The 17,846-nt window shown below is 45.2% G+C and overlaps 1 protein-coding gene across 3 annotated transcripts in view; it reads left to right on the top strand.

The window, feature by feature from the left end:
- The first annotated feature begins 3,995 nt into the window (after window positions 1-3,995).
- The window catches only part of MTM1 (myotubularin 1), a 91,236-nt gene continuing 77,385 nt past the window's right edge, over window positions 3,996-17,846 (top strand). For all 3 annotated transcript variants that reach the window (XM_065916163.1, XM_065916162.1, XM_065916161.1), the window contains exon 1: window positions 3,996-4,065. The gene's annotated coding sequence lies outside the window, so the exon portion shown is untranslated. The remainder of the gene's footprint in view (window positions 4,066-17,846) is intronic.

The following is a 17,846-nucleotide window of genomic DNA, read 5'->3' as shown; positions in this document are numbered from 1 at the left end:
CTCTCCGGCCTCTTCCATCCAGGTAAGCACTCCCCATCCCATCCCTGCAGAGCTGGGCCATTGTCCCCTCCTGGTTCCCTAGCCCCACCCAAGCTTTTGCCTTACAGCTCACCCTTGGTATGTGTAGGGTAAGCTTCACCACCCTTTCCCCTTCAAGGCCCTGGGCATTTTAAAAACAACCAGCCAACCAACCAAGCAAAAACAGATGAAGAGTTGTGGACAGCCTCAGGAAACTTAACTGAGGCTACTTCCTCCCGCTCTTTAAACTTCAACTTTACTGAAGTATAATTTCTCTACAATGAAATTCACCTATTTCATGTTTAGAGTTTAATGAGTTTGGGGCAATTGTATACGATCATGTAATCACTGTCTAGGTCAAAGCATAAAACATGTCCACCACCCCCAAGACTCCCTTCTTTGCCCTTTCACAGTCAATGCCCTTCCCATATCTCTGGCCCCACAAATCTGCTTTCTGTTAGTATAGTTTTGCCTTTCCCTAAATGTATGATACATGGAATCATACAGTATATAACACTTTGTGTATTATTTATTCTACTTAGCATAACATTTTTGAGATTCATTTCTATCGTAGCATGTTTCAGTGGTTCTTCCTTTTTGTTGCTGAGTAGTATTGCATTGTGTGGACCTATCTTTGTTTAGTCATTCACCAGTTGATGGGAATCTGAGATGTTTACCTCTGGACTATTATTTTTAAAGGCTACTATGAATATCTGAATATAAGTCTTTTTAGGAACATAAGATTCCATGTGTCTTGGATAAATACCTAGGAGTGACACTGCTTGGTCGTGCGTACATTTAACTTTATAAATCACTGCCAATCTTTTCCAAAGTGCCTGGACCATTCTCCTGAGGCTACTTTTTAAATAAAGGGCAGGGGTGGGGAGGAGGAGACAGAAGGGCCTCATGGTTCTTTTAGAACCAGAAGTTAGTCCTAGGCACTCATGTGTTTATACTGCTCAATAAGCTTATGAAGTAGACATTAATATCCCCATTTCACAGATAAGGAAATCCAGGTTTAGAGAGATGTGCTTGCCCAAAGTCACACACTCAACAAATGGAAGAGCTAGAATGAGCCCAGGGGCCTTCATGGCAATGCCCAGGGGCCTGCCTCCTCCCTCTCCTGCCACTTCTCACCAGCCACCTGGCAGCCTGGGCATGCTGCTGCCTCAACACTGTACAGCACCCTCACCTCTGTCTTTGATGAACTAGAACACAGCAATCCTGGGAAATGGCCTTCAACTCTCTTTTTCAGAGGAAGCAGCTAACAATCAGAGAGGTGAGGTGACATTGCCAAGGCTAACAGCTTGTCTATAAAATTTCTGGGACTGGGATCCAAATTTCCGGCCTCCAGGCACTCTCTGCCAGAGCCCAGGGCCCTGCAGCTACATTGAAAAGTTTTCATTTCTAACCACTTCCATCTTGAGCTTTCTCTTTTATAAGGATGTCTTTCCCTTTCCTCCACCTTCCACCACTTCAGGCCCAATATAGGGAACCTGGCAGAATAAGGTGGTCACAGTGCCCAGGCTGCATCAGGCCGAGGCAGGGTGGGGACTAGAGGGGGTCAGAGCACCAGCACCAGGGACCTTGGGATGAGTGTGCTGAGGGAAAGAGGTAGGAAACAGGCCATTTCCTCTCTCAGGACTGCTTCTCCCCAGGAGGTTGGAGGTAGGGAGAGGCACACCTAGTCAGGTCAAGGATGTGGGCCCCTCCTGGTCCTGCCTGCTTTACTTCTCCCAACTTGGGAGAACAGGATGGAGCCCCAGGGAATAGGCAGCTCTGTGTCTTAGAAAAGCAGGCAGCCTTTGGTAAGGATGGATGTGGGATGTTATGCTCCACACAGAAAGGTTCTGATGGAGCAGCCTCTGTCAAGTCTATGGCTGCCCCTCCCTCTCCACAGGGCCCTGGATTAGAGGTGTGTGCCCCTGTGAAACAGGAGGAAGCCTGAAGAACCCCCAACACACACACACACACGCACACACACACACACACACGCACACACACACACACACACACGCGCGCGCATGCCCATGTTTGGACTGATCAAAAAGTTAATTCCGGTTTCCCATACCAGCGTACAGAAGAACCCAAACAAACTTTTTGGCTATCCCAATACTTTGGACTGTGAGTTGCCACCCCAACCTGAGGCAGGGCATGTCTTGGTCAAGAATACCGCCAGCTCACCAAGGGCATGATGGGAACTCCTCTGCAGGGCTCCAACTTGGCAATTTTCAAAGTGCTTTCACCTCTCTCCCCTAGTGATCCTGCACCAAGGCCATGAGGTAGGAAGGCAGGAAGGAGTCCCCTCCTCCATTTCCCAGGCCAGAGACTGGTCTTCTCTACCGGGCTGCCTCCTTCTCCAGCTGAGACTGGGTCAGGGCTGGCCGCAGGCTGGAGGTGGTGGCGAAATCTTCAGTCACCACCTCCTTAGGACAAGGAGTGTCTTTGCTCTGTGCCCTGAACCCTCCTTCCCACCTCCCCATCCCCAGTGAGCAAAGGGCTTCAGCCTCATCCTAGGATGCAGTGCTTACAATAGGCAAGGCCTCCCACCCAGCTGCTGCCTTCACTCCACCCAACCACAGGGTCCTTTTCCCTCTGCTCCAAGACTCACAGATTTGGGAATCTCGTTACCTGGTGGCCTGCCAGGGAGCCTGTGCGGCATGCAATGCATGCAGTCAAGAAGCTTTTACTGAGCTTCCTTTGATATCTGGTACAAAAGTGAATGTGCTTCAAAGAAGTTCACAGTCTGGGGAGGGGAGTTGATGGGACAGACTGGTAAGCAAATGGTAACATCAGTGCTATGAGAAGGGCCCTGGGAGGAGCTTCTAATTCTGCCTGTCTTGGAGCAAGTGCTATTCTGCTGCCTTTCTAGGAGTATGGCCAATCCAGGAGAAAGGAACGACAAGTGGAAGGGGCTGGAGGGAGGAAAGAACAGCGGTGCATTCAGAGAAGAGAAAGAAGTTGGCTGTGATTAGATCAGAAGTTGGAGTGGAGAGGGAAGAGACACACTGGGAAAAGTGGCTGATGAGTAGGTGGGGTTCGAGTTTGAAGGGCCTTGTTATTCAGATGAGAAGTCTTGAATCTTAATATGTGTGTGTATATATATTGATATAATGATATATGCTTATTTACACACACACACACACACACACACACACACACACATAGTGGTATCATGTTTTTGATGCTGGAGTAGAAAGAAAGAGGCAAAAAGTTCGTGTTAAAGTAATCCTATTTACCGTCACTTACCTGAGCTGCTTAGTATAATTATAATTTAACCCAAGGACTAGTGCAGTAATAATTACTCTTTTACTATTTTTTTGTTACACGCTGAATTCTCTTCCCAAAGTTATCTTTTTTCTTTTCCTTTCTTGTTACTGAATTAATGATCGCCTGTCCTGAACCTCAAAAAAGTAGAGGGAACTTTGTCCTGAAATGTTTCCTTTCACTATGTCTCTAGAGAGTTCTTGGAAAGGTGCTGGCGTGGCATGAAGGACACCACAGTCAGTGAAATTTTTTTTCCTTTATAGGATCTCAGCTTCACACAGCCAACCCTGAGTCCCCAAAAAGCTCAGTTTAGCGACGCCCGCTGAAGTTTTATCTAGAGAAGTTTTCCCTCTGAATTCCCCCTTTACTGGGGAAAAACAGCGAGACGCAGAGAAGAATTCTGGGACTACACTACCCAACAGCCTCCGCTCGGAGTCTAGTTCAACTTCTTTTAACAGGGTGGCCCCTAGCATCTTGGTCCCGCCCATTCCCAGTACTGTATTTAGAACTACAACTCCCAGCAGCTTCCACGCACCGGGCCCCTCAAAGAGGGTTTCCCAGCAGCCTCCTGGGCGAACAGGAGCTGCTCCCCGGGCTTCGCCGGCTCCCTCTACTGGCCCCGCCCCTAGCACGTGACGCACCCCCACCAACCCGCTCGCGGAGGAGGGCGGCGGGTGGTGGCCAAGGGCGGGGAGGCCGCAGGGGGCGGGGCCTGGAGGGGGCGGAGCAGGGCCCGGGAGCCGAGCAGCCTGGCAACGGCGGTGGCGCCTGGACCCCGAGGTGGGTGCGCGCTCGCGGCTGGCCTGGCTCGGAGCCGGGTACTGCGGAAAGCCGTGGTGGTGGGGCAGGGAGGACGAAGTTGTGACTCCCGGGGCCGGCAGGTCCCACGGGGCCTTGAAGCACCCTTAGGAGTGGGCGGGGGGGGGGCGGTTAGCCCGAGTGTCTTCGCTGTCCCGGCCAGTCAGGGCTGGGGCCGGGGAGCAGCAGGCAGGTGCCTCAGGCTTCTCCCATTCTCCCTGCCCGAGGTCCCCGGCCGGCAGCGGGCGAAGGTCGGGGCAGGAATCGGGTGGGCGGGCCGGGAGGTGGGGGGGAGTGGGGGCGTCGCGGCCGCTGCCCGGACTTTGCTTCCCCGTCCCGGGGCGGCGAACGGGCTGGGCAGCCGCCCTGCCTCCCCCGCGACGCGCCGCGGCTGGTCCTCGCCCTGACTCTCCGGGCGGGGCGGATGCCTGCCTGCCTCATCCCCCGTGGGTCCGGCGGAGGGGCTGCCGGCCGGCACTGTCCGCGAAGCCTTGATCGGCACTCGCGACTGGTGTTTCTGTGTCACACACGGGAGCTTTATCTGCTTTTGCAACAGTTGACGGGAGATTTGAGGAGCAAACGGTTAGTTCCCTGATACGCAGTCGGAAGTATATACAGGCACGATTGCAAGCGCCTTTTGCCGAGTGGCCTCCCTTAACTGTCTTGCTGCGCTCAGGAAGTGAAAACTAATTTTAGTTTTTGCCTAAGCAAATATGAAATCAGTTTGCTGCAAAAACTAAATCACGGGCTTTATAGACACATGCAAAGTATGAAGCGAAATGGATTGGGACTGGTTTTTGAACAGACATAGTAGACCTGCACAAGAATGGAATCAGGGTATATTAGAATTAACTAGGGCCTTTAAGTGTATATACTTCACTTGTTTGCTGGATAGGGAAGCTAAAGCCCAGAGAGGTTAACTAACATGGCAAAGTTAATGGCAAAGTTTTTATCACAAGTCAGGTTTCTGGAGGCATCATAGCATCCCTCTAGCCTGGGTGGCTTTTATCACATCTCAGTTTTGTTCCTTGTAAAGTATCCACTCTAGAGTCTCTGGAGACTGAGCCAGCGACTTTGTTGTAGTTCAAACGATTTTTTTGAATTGCCTTCAAAACCAGTTTACCAGACTCTTAAAGCTTCTTTTATACACATTTTCCTTTCACCCAACATATATATTGGGCATGATCACTTGTTCACTAGATTTGACTCTGAGTGACTTTTTGACTGTTTCACAAAACCCAGCGTAGCATCAAGAGATTCCACAGCATGGAGTAAGTTCAAACCAGAGGTCCTGCCAGTGTAACAGTCTCTCAAGGTACTTGAAAGCAGAGAGCATTCAAAGAAGCTTTTAGAGTCTAGTATGGTCAAGTCTGGGGCTTCTCAGGTGGTGCTAGTGGTATAGAACCCACTGCCAATGCAGCAGACATGAGATGTCAATCCCTGTGTCAGGAAGATCCCCTGGAAGAGGGCACGGCAACCCACTCCAATATTCTTGTCTGGAGAACTCCATGGACAGAGGAGTCCATGAGGTTGCAAAGAGTTGGACACGACGAGATGACTTAGCTGACCATGCATGCATAGTCAAGTCTAGTCTGACTTACTAGAGTCTAGTAAGTTCAGTAACTATTGGTCTCCTTACCTTAAAGTTCTAAGTTGTATTGTTTGTCAAGTTGTCATTGGTTTCATTCATTAAACCCAGAATGCCCATGCAGTGCCTGTAGAGTCCTGAGTGCTAGGAAGATAACAGACAGAGCCACTGATGAGGTCCCTGCCTTCCAGAGCTTCTTTGTGGGGAAGCAGACAATAAAAAAATAAACAATGATATATTTTCCACCGGAGATGAGCACTGTGAGGAAGAACAGAGCTCTGAAACTCTGAGATGACCATCTAGCAGGCCAGCATGCTTGTGAGGGGGTTAGGTATTACTTAGCATCGCTAGTGTTAGATGGTCAGCTGCTACTCCATTAAAGCAAATCACCATATCCAAAAGTAAATCTGTCTGAATCCAGGAGATCCTTTGGGGGGTCATCATTTCTCCAGCGATTGCCTCTCGGATGGTAAGTTTGTCACAGCCTCATTTTTACTTGCATTCCCTCCGCCCCACCCCATGCAAATAGTAAGTGGTTTCAAACACCCAGGGAAGTGAGCTTCTAATCCCTCATTGTCTCAGTAGCTGCCCCACTCCTGCTATGAAAGGCCCTGCTGACTGAGCTAAGGGTTGGTTGTTAACCCTATGCCAGTGTCTGCTGGTTGGGAGCTATCTGACACAGCTATCTCTTCCTGCATGCTGGTTTGTACTGGGAACCTACCTTGGGAAGGAAACCTCAATCCTTGTGTTGTACTTAGTAAAGAAACTAGTTCATTTTGAAATTAGCTCTAGAGTCAAGAGGCACCCAACTTCCTCAGAAGAAGAGTGCCAATAAAATGGTAACTTAACAAAGTTCATCTGCTTAGTACCCTCTCAGTTCTTTCCTTTTCTGTATGTTCAGTGGCGTCAAAGTAAATGTTTTCATTTTTACAGGTTCCAAAAAATCATTAAAGTTACCAAAAAATATGCCAATATTCTTTGTTCCTAAATGAAAGGATTAACAAAATGTAGTTACTTTAAAAACCACTGAAAGAACATGGGGTTCTCGCTCTTATTGAGGACTGCAAAATAAGGAGAAAGCAAGAGCCTCTTCAAGGCTTCTGCAACAATCTGAAGTGGTGGCCAAGGATTTCAAAAGGCCAGAGTTTCTCATTATTTCTAAAGTTTTTTCAACTTTATAAAAGAATAAGAGGTTGTTTTCATTACTTGCTAGTAATTGCCCTTCCCTGTTTCTGACCTCTTTGAAGTTCTGCTTTCTTTATTTTCTAGTTTCTCGGTTCATTATTCCTTTTTGGCAGATAGGGGACAGCCCCTGTTGTTCGTCTTTAAGGTGTTGACTCAGGATTTGGGTCCTGGCTGTACCATTGGCTTTGTAACTTCGGGTGAGCTCCTTACCTCTGTGCCTCGGCTTCCTTATCTGTAAAATGAAGATAGTAACAGTAGTCCCTTCCTCCCAGGGTTGTTGGCAGGCCTCCAGGATAAGGTATATGAGATGCTTATAATAGCAGATTACACGTAGTAGGCACTCAAGAAATGTTAACTGTTACTGGCTTGAGCTATGTGGGACTCCTTTCGTTTAAAGAAGAAAAATATTAGCCATGTCTCATTAAATGTTTGGAAATCCGATAAACATGATTTCCTAGACATTTTTCTGCATTTCATTGTTGACCCCAGCATTGAGTTTCAGGTGACATTGTCAGCAGCGCACACAGTTCTTGCCCACCTAAGTTCTGTTTACAATTTGGACTCAGAAATTACTTGAGCCCGTATTTTGTTTGTTGCTATAGACAAGAATAGAATAAGAGAGGTTTTCTTTCCACTCCTCTGCTTTGAAAGCCAGAGAGGACCAGGAGACCCAGTTGGCATTAGTCAGGTGAGATCCAGTTGCCATCCTGTAGTCAGAGGATGGTTTCTCATATTAAAAGTTTACAGTGGATTTATCCACAGGACCACCAGGAGGGTGGCATCCTTTTCTTTTTAAGAATGTGGCAGGCGTCTCTTTAGAAAATTGGCATCATGCACTAGTGCTTTCTATTTCTACCCAAGGAGCAAGGAAGAGTAAAGGAGCCTTGTGTCTGTGGGAGATGGCAGAAAGCCCCTTCTTAACCCTGTGCTACTGGACAAGTCTTTTCTCCTCGCTGCTGGTGGCTCATCTTTGTAAGATAGAGCTAAGGCAGCCTGCACCACCAAGATCCCAGAGCTCTTCAGGGGAGCCAGTGTGCATCAGCATCCTTTGCTGACTGTAGGGCATTATTATTATTATGGCATCCAAGTGTTATGTAAGCCATCGCTATTTGGAGAACTGGTGTGAGAGGGCAGCATCCTTCTGGTACTTGGCGCATCCTCGCTGGGGGTGTGATGGCTTTGCCCAAGCCCACTTCTGTCAGCATTGAAACATGCACATGTTTTGTTGACTCTCTCAGATGGACCTGAAGCCACTGGTACACTGTGTGAGTTTCCATTTTGTTGATTCCTAAAATGATAGTGCTGTGTCACCAACAATCCCAGGGCAATAGTGAGGTCATCTCTGCACCAGGGAATATTGCCTGCCTCTTCTGTCTCAGAATGGAAGGCTTTCATTTTTCAAATCAACACCTTACCTCAGCTTCTCAATGCAGCTTGATGCCCTGCCGAGTTTCTCCACTCCTGGGGCTCAGGTTGGAAGCAGTCCAGGGACTCATTGCTCTCCAGGTCCACTGCACCTTCCCTTCCAAGAGGATGGGGGCCAAGTGCTCTTTGAATGTTTCTCAGTATCTTGAGATGATTATAAGCTGAGGTTGGAGACAGTTTTCTGGGCAAGAGAACCCTAACATGCTCCATGCACGCAGGAGATGTTTAGTGAACATTCTTTGACTTGAGCTGGACAAGGGCGCATAGCTTAGAATTATTGGGGTGTGTTCATTTCAACAAATTATGGTTGGTCTAAAGATCCTGTTCCCTGGTACTAGATGAAAGGGAGCTCCTGCTTAGTCTTTCTTTCCATGATCAATTAGCCAGTGAATAAGAAAGCTCTGAGTCCTGTTGGGGGAGAGATCCCATGGGTTGTTTGCCCACCCATTTCTTTGGGGACTGTTGTCACTGGAAGTTTGAGTTTAGGTTCTTTTTTTGCTTTGCTGGTTGATGTGTTGGGGGCGGGCGGGGGCGGGTAGGAAGGAGTAAGGGAAGTTGAAGGGTAATAATTGAAAGTAAAAATATAAAGTAACTCATTCAGCTCTCCTGCCCTGCCTTCAGACCTTGGCTGCACAGGATGCCTTTCTTCAGCTTGTGATAACTGTTACATGTTGCTATCTTGTCCTTAGGCGTTTTGTGAGAAGGAGGCCACTGTGTGCTTCCCAGAGCCTCTCCCAGCGCAATGGGCTAACCCCCCGGGCTGTCCTGCTTTCACCTTCAGGGGGTGGGGTGGGTCATAAAGGGGATTCTTGGCATCAGGTGGTGGGGATTGATATGCCCTTGTATGACCCTCAAGTTCCTTTGCGGCCCTGGGGTGACTTAGGTGGGGACAGAGCTGTCAGGGTTCATTCCAGCAGGCCTGGAATCAGCCGAGCTGTTTGACTGGAAATGTCCCTACTGTGCAGCAGTGCCCCTGACCGAGATGGGTCAGTACCATCCATGCATCACCATGAGAAGAAAGAAGAAAGATTTGCACTTGGTTTCAGAGCACCCAGGAGGGTGTAGTCCTTGTCACTGTGGCAGGAAGGATAGAAGAGCCCCCAGTCGGAGTTCCATTTTGAGCTTCCTGGTCCTGAGTTGCCTCGCCCGAGGGAGTGCTACTGGGTCTGTCGGAGCGAGTGGGAGTCCCAGATGGAGGGCAGTCAGAGCTGGCCCTCACCTCTCTGTAACCCTTGCTGTGAGGCCTAACAACTGATTTTTTCAAGTTGAGGCTGAGTATGACCCTGCTGGCCATTTCCTTTCTTCACTATTATCAACTCTGAAGTGACGCGATCCTTTCTCCAGAACCTCCCGTCAGGTCTGCTCCACAAAACAGTTTTTCCTTGTTAATAAAATTGTTCTGATGCCCCTGTCCCTGAGAACTTAGGAGACATGCAAACTCTTAGGCCCCCGCAGACCTGCACAACCAGAATCTGCAGGTAAAGAAGACCCCCAGCTGATTACATTTCGAGAAATGTGATCTGAGTAACAGTTCACAGCCCCGCTTGCTTCCTGATCCTTTGGGACCGACCACGCTGTTCATTTGAAAAATAACTCAAGCCACATGTGTCATCCGTCTTCCTAGTAGCCACATCAAAAAAAGAAAGATGAAGTCAATTTTATAATGTATGTTATTCAGCCCAATATGTCCAAAATATTATTTCAACATGTAATCAGTAGGACAGTGAGATGCTCCCCTCGTCTTATTTGCATGAAGTTGTCGAAATCCAGCATGTATTTTACATCTGCAGCAGGCCTCAGTGTGGACTAGCCATGTTTCAAGCTCCGCTTGCCAGTGGCTCCAGCTTTGGACAGCGCAGCTCTGAGAGATACATTTTGGCCTTGATTTGCTGATGATGTCATCAGATTTGCTGTCGAGGCCGGAAGAGCAGTTGGAGCCTCCGCCGCCTGGGCAGTAAGTTGCTTGGACCGTCGCTGTACACGGTGCGGAGCCCTCTGCCTGTTGTGCCCTTCTGTACATCTCATTTGGATCCTCACAACATCCCCACTTCTTTACCGAGACTTCCTCTCTGGGCCTCAGCTTGGCAAGCTACACTGAGAAGTCGTAGTCGGCAGAGGTGAGGAATGCAAGCTTCTTTCTTGGGGGCATCTTCAAAGGACTCAAGGGACACCTCTCCTCTGGCTCAGCAGAGCCCCCAGATGGCTGCTCCCTTTTGCTGTGGGCCTGCCACCCCATGGTTTGTCCCCCTGGCTGCTCATTAGAATCACCTGGGGAGCCTTAAGGACCCGATGCCCTGGCCCCACCCAGACATTCAGATTTATTTGATGGTGGTGGCAGCGAGGGGTGGTAGAGATCAGACCTCCTCATTTTGAAAAAGTGTCCTGGGAGATTCTGGAGGGCCACCCAGCTCCAGAGCAGCTGTCCCCAGCTTCTCTAGCGCCGAAAACCAGCGGCCTTGGGGCTGACATGCAGATTCTGACTGCAGGGGACAGGGACAGGCTTCCTCTTGCAGGCAGATGACAAGGATGCTGGCAGCCGCGCTGGGACTCCGAGGAGCGTGTGCTCCAGAATCACCGGAGGGTGGTTCCCAAATTCCACATTCCCTGGCAGCTAACCTGGAGATTCTGATTCAATAGGTTTGAGGTGGGGCCCAGGATCTGTAGTAGAGAAGGTGCGATGTTCTCTGAATTTCACCACAAAGTGTTATGTTGACTTTAGGGTTTGCGTAGGCACATTTCTAGTGCCCTTTTTTTCGGGGGTGGGGGTGTTTGGTCTAAATGGATGTTGAGTTTTATCAACCCCCATCTCTGCCATTATGGAGATTTGTCCCCGACCCTTTAAACCGGTTGATGTGATGGGCTATCTTAAGGGGATTTTCTCATATAACTTGGCAGCATTAACCAGGTTTGCATGGCTGGCATAGACGTTATTTCTTACTGCTGGATTGGTTTGGTAATGTTTTCTTCAGAATTTTTACATCTGTATTTGTGAGTGAGATTGTGCTTTAATTTTGCTTTACTTACTGTCTTTGCCTAGTTTAGTACCTTTTTGCTAGTCTTATAAAGTGAATGAGAGCATTCCCTTTTTCCGGTCTCTGGAAAACTGTATAAAATTGGAGTTGTTTGTTCCTTGAATATTTAGTAGAACTTGCCCCAGAGCCAGCCGTGCCTGGTGCTTTGGTGTGGAAATGCTTCAAACTACCACTTACTAGCTACCATGTCTGTAGTTACATCTGTCTTTTCACTCTTAAATCTTCATTTTGTTTACTTGTGCCTTCTCCTTTTCTTCTTGATGAGTCTTACCAAAGGTTTGTCGGTTGTGGTTATGCAGTATGAGGTTTGTCACTGTGTAGAAAAGAATGAGCATAATTATATTCTCAAGCTTCTTTCTGATTAATGTTAATGAAACTGCATAATCTGAAAGTCAAATTAATATCAAGGTATATTCTGAAAAGCTTTCCTTTCACTCATATCTCCTGCCAGGCATGCTGTTTCTCCTAGCCACTCTAATCAATGTTATTAGTTTTCAGTTCATTCTTCTATTTTCTTTTGCAAATTTGAGCTGGTGTGCATGCGTACACATACACACAGACACACACTCATTGCATTTCCTCCCTTTTCTTACACCAAAAAAGCATACTACATACACTCTTCAGGCTCTTGCTTTCTTCACTTAAAATATACCCTGGAAATCTCTCTTCTACATTTTCTCCTTTCTTCTTTCTTTGGATTTATTTTGCTGCTTGGATGTTTCAAAACATAGTCTTTTTACTATTATTTAGTTCTAATGTATTCTGATTTCCATTGTGATTATTTCATTCACCTGTGAGTTGTTTAGAAGTTTGGTTTAAATTTACAAATACGATTTCTAGGTAAATGTTTAACAGTGATTTCTAAGTTAGCTGCATGATGGTCAGAGAACTTGGTCTGAACACTAGTAGTTCTTGTGTGTCGAGGGTGGGTTTAGGTAGATTGCACTGTGTGGTTGGTTTCTTTCATTTAGTGTAAAGCTTTTAATATTCATCCATGTTTTGTCATTCATCATATATCAGCAGTTATGACTTTCTTTTGCCAAGTACTATTCCATAGTATGGCTATAAGAATATGTCTGTTCACTAGTTCATGAACGTGTGAGTTAATTCAGTGTTTTTGGCAATTATGAACGTAAAACTGCCTTGAGCATTTTCTTACAAGTCTTTGGGTGGATTCATGTTTTCATTTGTCTTGTGCAAACACTTAAATGTGGCATTGCTGGGCCGTATGCTTAGGGTACTTTCTTGTACTTTACAGGAAACTGTCACCCTGTTCTCCAAAGTGTCTGCACCATTTTGCATTCCCATCCCAGTGACAGAGTCAAGTATGAGAGTTCTGCTTGGATCACATTTTCACCAACATTTGTTATTGTCTGTCCTGTTAAATTGCAGCCATTCCAGTGGGTGTGTCATAGTAGCTCATTGAGGTTTTATTTTGCATATGCCTAATGACTAATGATGGTGAATATGTCTTCATGTGCTTTTTGACCATTTGTATCTTCTTTGATGAAGTGTCTGCTCAGATCTTTTGCCTGTTTCTTATTGGATTGTCTGTTAGTTCTTTATGTATTTTGGATACAAGGCCTTAGGTAGGTAATTTACAAGTATTTTCTCCTGGACTGTGGTTTACTGTTCCATTTTCTTAGCTGTGCCTTTGAAAGAGCAAAGATTTTTAATTTTGATGAAGTCCAGTTATTGGGTTTTTTCTTTTATGGTTTATGCTTTTTGTGTTCTCTAAAAAACTTTTGCCTAATGTAAGTTCACAAAGATTTCCCCATGTGTCTCCCTCTAGACTTTTGCAGTTTTAGCTCTTTGTTTAGACCTGTTTTGGTAGGTTGACCCAAAGGTGGTCCCCCGATTGCTACCCCGCCATGTTTATACCCTGTGTAATTGCTTCCCTTGAGTATGCAGCCTTCTGAGACTTTGAGCAGAGGATGAAGTTAAGACATGCCTGAACTTCTGACCCACCACCCATACAAACCGTGAGAAAATTAACGTGCTGTTTACAGCTACTAAGTTTGTATGCAGCAGTATAAAACTAATACTTATGTGCTTCATTTCAAGTTAATTTTTATGTTGTGTCAAGTAAGGGTCAAGATTCACTTATTTCCATATGAATGTCAAATTGTTCCAGCATCATTTGTGTAAAAGACTAGACCATTGACCATTCCTAAGACCTCCAAAAGATGGACCTAATTCTGGACTCTTTTGTTCTGTTGATCTCTATGTCTAATATTAGGCCAGAACTACATAGTCTTGATTACTGAAGTATTGCAAGTCTGGAAATTGGGTAATGGAAGTACTCCAACTTAGTTCTTTTATATTTCCCATCCCTCAAGATTATTTTGGCCATTCTTGGTACTTTGCTTTTTCATATAAATTTCAGAATCACCTTGTCGGTTCCTATGACAAAGCCTATTGGGAATTGATAGAGATTGTGTTGAATCTATGGATCAGTATTGATGACATAACAATATTGAGTCTTCCCATCTGTGAGCATGATAATTTTGTCCATGTATTTAGGCCTTTAATTTCTCTCAGCAGTGCTTTATAGTTTTCAGTGTATGGATCTCATATACATTTTGTTAAATATATCCCTAAATATTTCATTTTTATATATGCAGATGATATTTTTATACTTCAGTGTTCATTTGTTCATTGCTAATGATATAAATGGGGCTTCCTTGGTGGCTCAGATGAAAAAGAGTCTGTCTGCAGTGCAGAGACCTGGGTTCAATCCCTGGATTGGGAAGATGCCCTGGAGAAGGGAATGGCTACTCACTCCAGTATTCTTGCCTGGAGAATTCCATGGACAGAGGAGCCTGGTGGGCTACAGTCCATGGAGTCGCAAAGAGTTGGACATGACTGAGTGACTAACACTGTCACTTTTCATTGATACAAATATAATTTTTAATTTGATAATGTATATCATGCAGACTTACTTTACTTACTAGTAAATTTACTAGTTCTAGTAGTTTTTCTGTAGTGTTCTTAGGATTTTTTATATGAATGATCATGTTGTCTACAAACGGAATTTCAATTCTTCCTTCTAGTGTTTTATATGTTTTATTTCTTTCTCTTGTCTTATTAAAGTTGCTAGGATCTCTAAAATATATTGAATGCAAGCAATAAGAGCAACTAACCTTGCCTTGTTCCCACACTTAGTGGGAAAACATTACATCTTTCACCATTAAGTAGAGTTAGTTATAGATTTTCCATAGGTTACCTTATCTATTCCTAGTTTGCTGAGATTTTTTAAAAATCATTATTAGATGTTGAATTATGTTTGTAGAAGCTATGTCTCAGATATAATCTTCAGGAAGATAGTATACCTCAAGAATAGCCCTGTTGACTACATATCATCACATTCATACTTTTATCAACCACCAGTACCCAGCTTTTTCTCCTTGTGTTGATAGTAGAATTTCCAACTGGAGCTTGGGAATTCTTTTTTTTTTTTTTTTTTTTTTTCCTATACAGCAGCATATGCAATCATTCCTCAGTATTCACAGGGGTTTGTTTGCAGGACCTGTTGTGAATGTCAGAATCCGTGGATGCTCAAGTTGCATAATCAGCCCTCCATATCTGTGGGTTATGCATCTACAGGTATGGAGGGCCGACTGTTTTGCTTCTTCAAAAGCCATGGCAATTCTGTGTCAGATTCATACGTGTCATTTTTAGGGTACTGGAATTTCTTTACCTTCTTTCTTTGCCATTCTCTTGACACTGCTTTTGGTTCCTCTTCATCTCCTTGCCTTATTTCTGCCTTTTTTCTTAGATTATTTCTTTTATATCTATCAAAGCTTCCTACCTACTAATAGTGCCAAGTTCTTGATGAGGGTGTGTGTGTGTGTGTGTGTGTGTGTGTGTGTGTGTGTGTGTGTAGAGCAGGGATGGATAGCCATTTGTATTTGTGGCTGGAATAACAGGTAACTGCCCCTAGTAGGAAGATACCATTGTCCATGCTCTGAGTCACTGCAGGTCTCTCTCTCTTTTTTTTTTATTTATTTTAATTGGAGGCTAATTACAGTATTGTAGTTGTTTTGCCATACATTCACATGAATCAGCCATGGGTGTACATGTGTTCCCCATCCTGAGTCCCCCTTCCACCTCCCTCCTCATCCCATCCCTCTGGGTCATCCCAGTGCACCAGCCCTGAGTACCCTGTCTCATGCATTGGATCTGGACTGGCGATCTGTTACACATATGATAATATACAACCGCAGGTCTCTCTTTCTGAAATTGCAAGGCTTTTTAATGAAGCCAGTCTTTGTAGATTCCCTTTAGACACTCCTTCAACTACTATGGCAAAGGGCCTGTTGCCCAGGCTACTAGTCCTGCTGCTGAGCTCTGTTAACTTTCAAGGTCAACCTGCCCTTGTATTGATAAATTAGGACTAATTAAGGAGTATGAAGCCCAGCATTTTTGACAATTGGGAGACCCTAGACAACATTGGACGGAGAAGGCAATGGCACCCCACTCCAGTACTCTCGCCTGGAAACTGCCATGGACGGAGGAGCCTGGTAAGCTGCAGTCCATGGGGTCGCTAAGAGTTGGACATGACTGAGCCCTTCTCTTTCACTTTCCACTTTCACGCATTGGAGAAGGAAATGGCAACCCACTCCAGTGTTCTTGCCTGGAGAATCCCAGGGATGGGGGAGCCTGGTGGGTTGCCATCTATGGGATCGCACAGAGTCGGACGTGACTGAAGTGACTTAGCAGCAGCAGCAGCAGCAGGCACCATTGGAAAACCCCACTTGCTGCTTTTTCTTCTAGCCCTTGTAGAGAAGGGACAGGTAGCTCCAAATCAAAATTATCCAACCCATTTTTGGAACTGTTCTTTGGAATTGCCTTCAAAGACCATGACAACTTTTACAGAATATCCTGTGAGTAGGGACTTGGCATTTGGCTTCAGGATAAAATCATTTTGCGCCTCCTCTATTAAAGATAATGGGCATTCATGCTGTGGGAAGCATTGTTTTTTGTTTAAAAATTGAGATATGGTAAAAATTCATGAGATGGTGTCTTATGTAGCTTTAAGCTCAAAAAGCAATTTCAAAAGAATTGGAAGAATATTTTTCATAGTGACTGTGTTGCTGGAATAAGTGCATACCATCCAAAGGGACAACTTTGTAGAATAACTCATCTAGCTACATGTGCTCTAATAGACGTTTTGAACCCTCATTAAACTTAATCCTTCTTTTAAAATATAGTTTGAAAAGACTCTTTCATGATACAGAGTACTATTGCAGTTAAACAAGAGGGAATATACTGCTTCAGGGTCTCATAGACATGGATTTGTGGCGGGGGGCGGGGGGAGTCACTGTTTGGTTAATTATGCTTAAAATGAAGGCTAATGTTCTTTTTCGTGACCATCAATTTTTATTACATATAAATGGAATTCCAAAAAAAATTTTATTCAGCTGTGTAAGCAGGAGGCATAATATTTTCATTTTTTAATTTGATCATCAATTAGAGAATTTAGAGCAACAAACATCTGTTAGTGGGTATAGTGGTGACAAGGACCAAGCTGCCTGGGTTTGATTTCCAACTGCAAACGTTTTTAGTGGACACATTTAACCTTCCTGTTTCTCAGGGTTGTGTGTTTTCATATGAAGGAGTATTAGTAGTTGGCTTATGAGGTTGTTGACAGTATTGAAGGAGTTCATCTGTGCTTAGAGCAGTGCCTGGCACATAGTAGATAATCAGTAAATGGAAACCAGTTTGCTCTGTGTATTTAACTTATACCTATTCATTGTCTTTATTGCTGTTTAACTTGTCTTATGCTTATTCATCTTCCCACCTCAGCTGCTAGCTCCTTGAAGACTTATCTCCATTTTTTTTTAGAATTTCTCACCATGCTCTGGAGTTGTTTTTGGTGTTGTCATTCAGTTGCTCAGTCATGTCCAACTCTTTGTGACCCCATGGACTGCAACACACCAGGCTTTCCTATCCTTCACTATCTCCTGGAGTTCACTCAAACTCATGTCTGTTGAGTCAATGATGCCATCCAACCATCTCATCCTCTGTCACCCCCTTCTCCTCGTGCCCTCAATCTTTCCCAGCATGAAGGTCTTTCCAAAGAGTCAGCTCTTCGCATCAAGTAGCCAGAGTATTGGAGCTTCAGTTTTAGCATCAGTCCTTCCAGTGAATATTCAGGGTTGATTTCCTTTAGGATTGACTGGTTTGATCTCATAGTCCAAGGGATTCTCAAGAGTCTTATCTAGCACCACAGTTTAAAAGCGTCAATTCTTCAGTGCTCAGCCTTCTTAATGGTCCAAATCTCACATCTGTACATGACTACTGGAAAAACTGTAGTTTTGACTAGACGGACCTTTGTTGGCAAAGTGATATCTCTGCTTTTTAATACGCCGTCTAGGTTTATCATAGCTTTCTTTCCAAGGAGCAAACATCTTTTAATTTCATGGTTGCAGTCACCATCCACAGTGATTTTGGAGCCCAAGAAAATCAGTCTGTCACTGTTTCCATTGTTTTCCCATCTATTTGACATGAAGTGATGGAACCAAATGCCA

The sequence above is a fragment of the Muntiacus reevesi genome, chromosome X, assembly GCF_963930625.1.
Source record: "Muntiacus reevesi chromosome X, mMunRee1.1, whole genome shotgun sequence".
Taxonomy (NCBI): Eukaryota; Metazoa; Chordata; class Mammalia; order Artiodactyla; family Cervidae; genus Muntiacus; species Muntiacus reevesi.
Note: the sequence above shows the minus strand (reverse complement) of the source record. Positions and strands in the feature narration are given on the sequence as shown.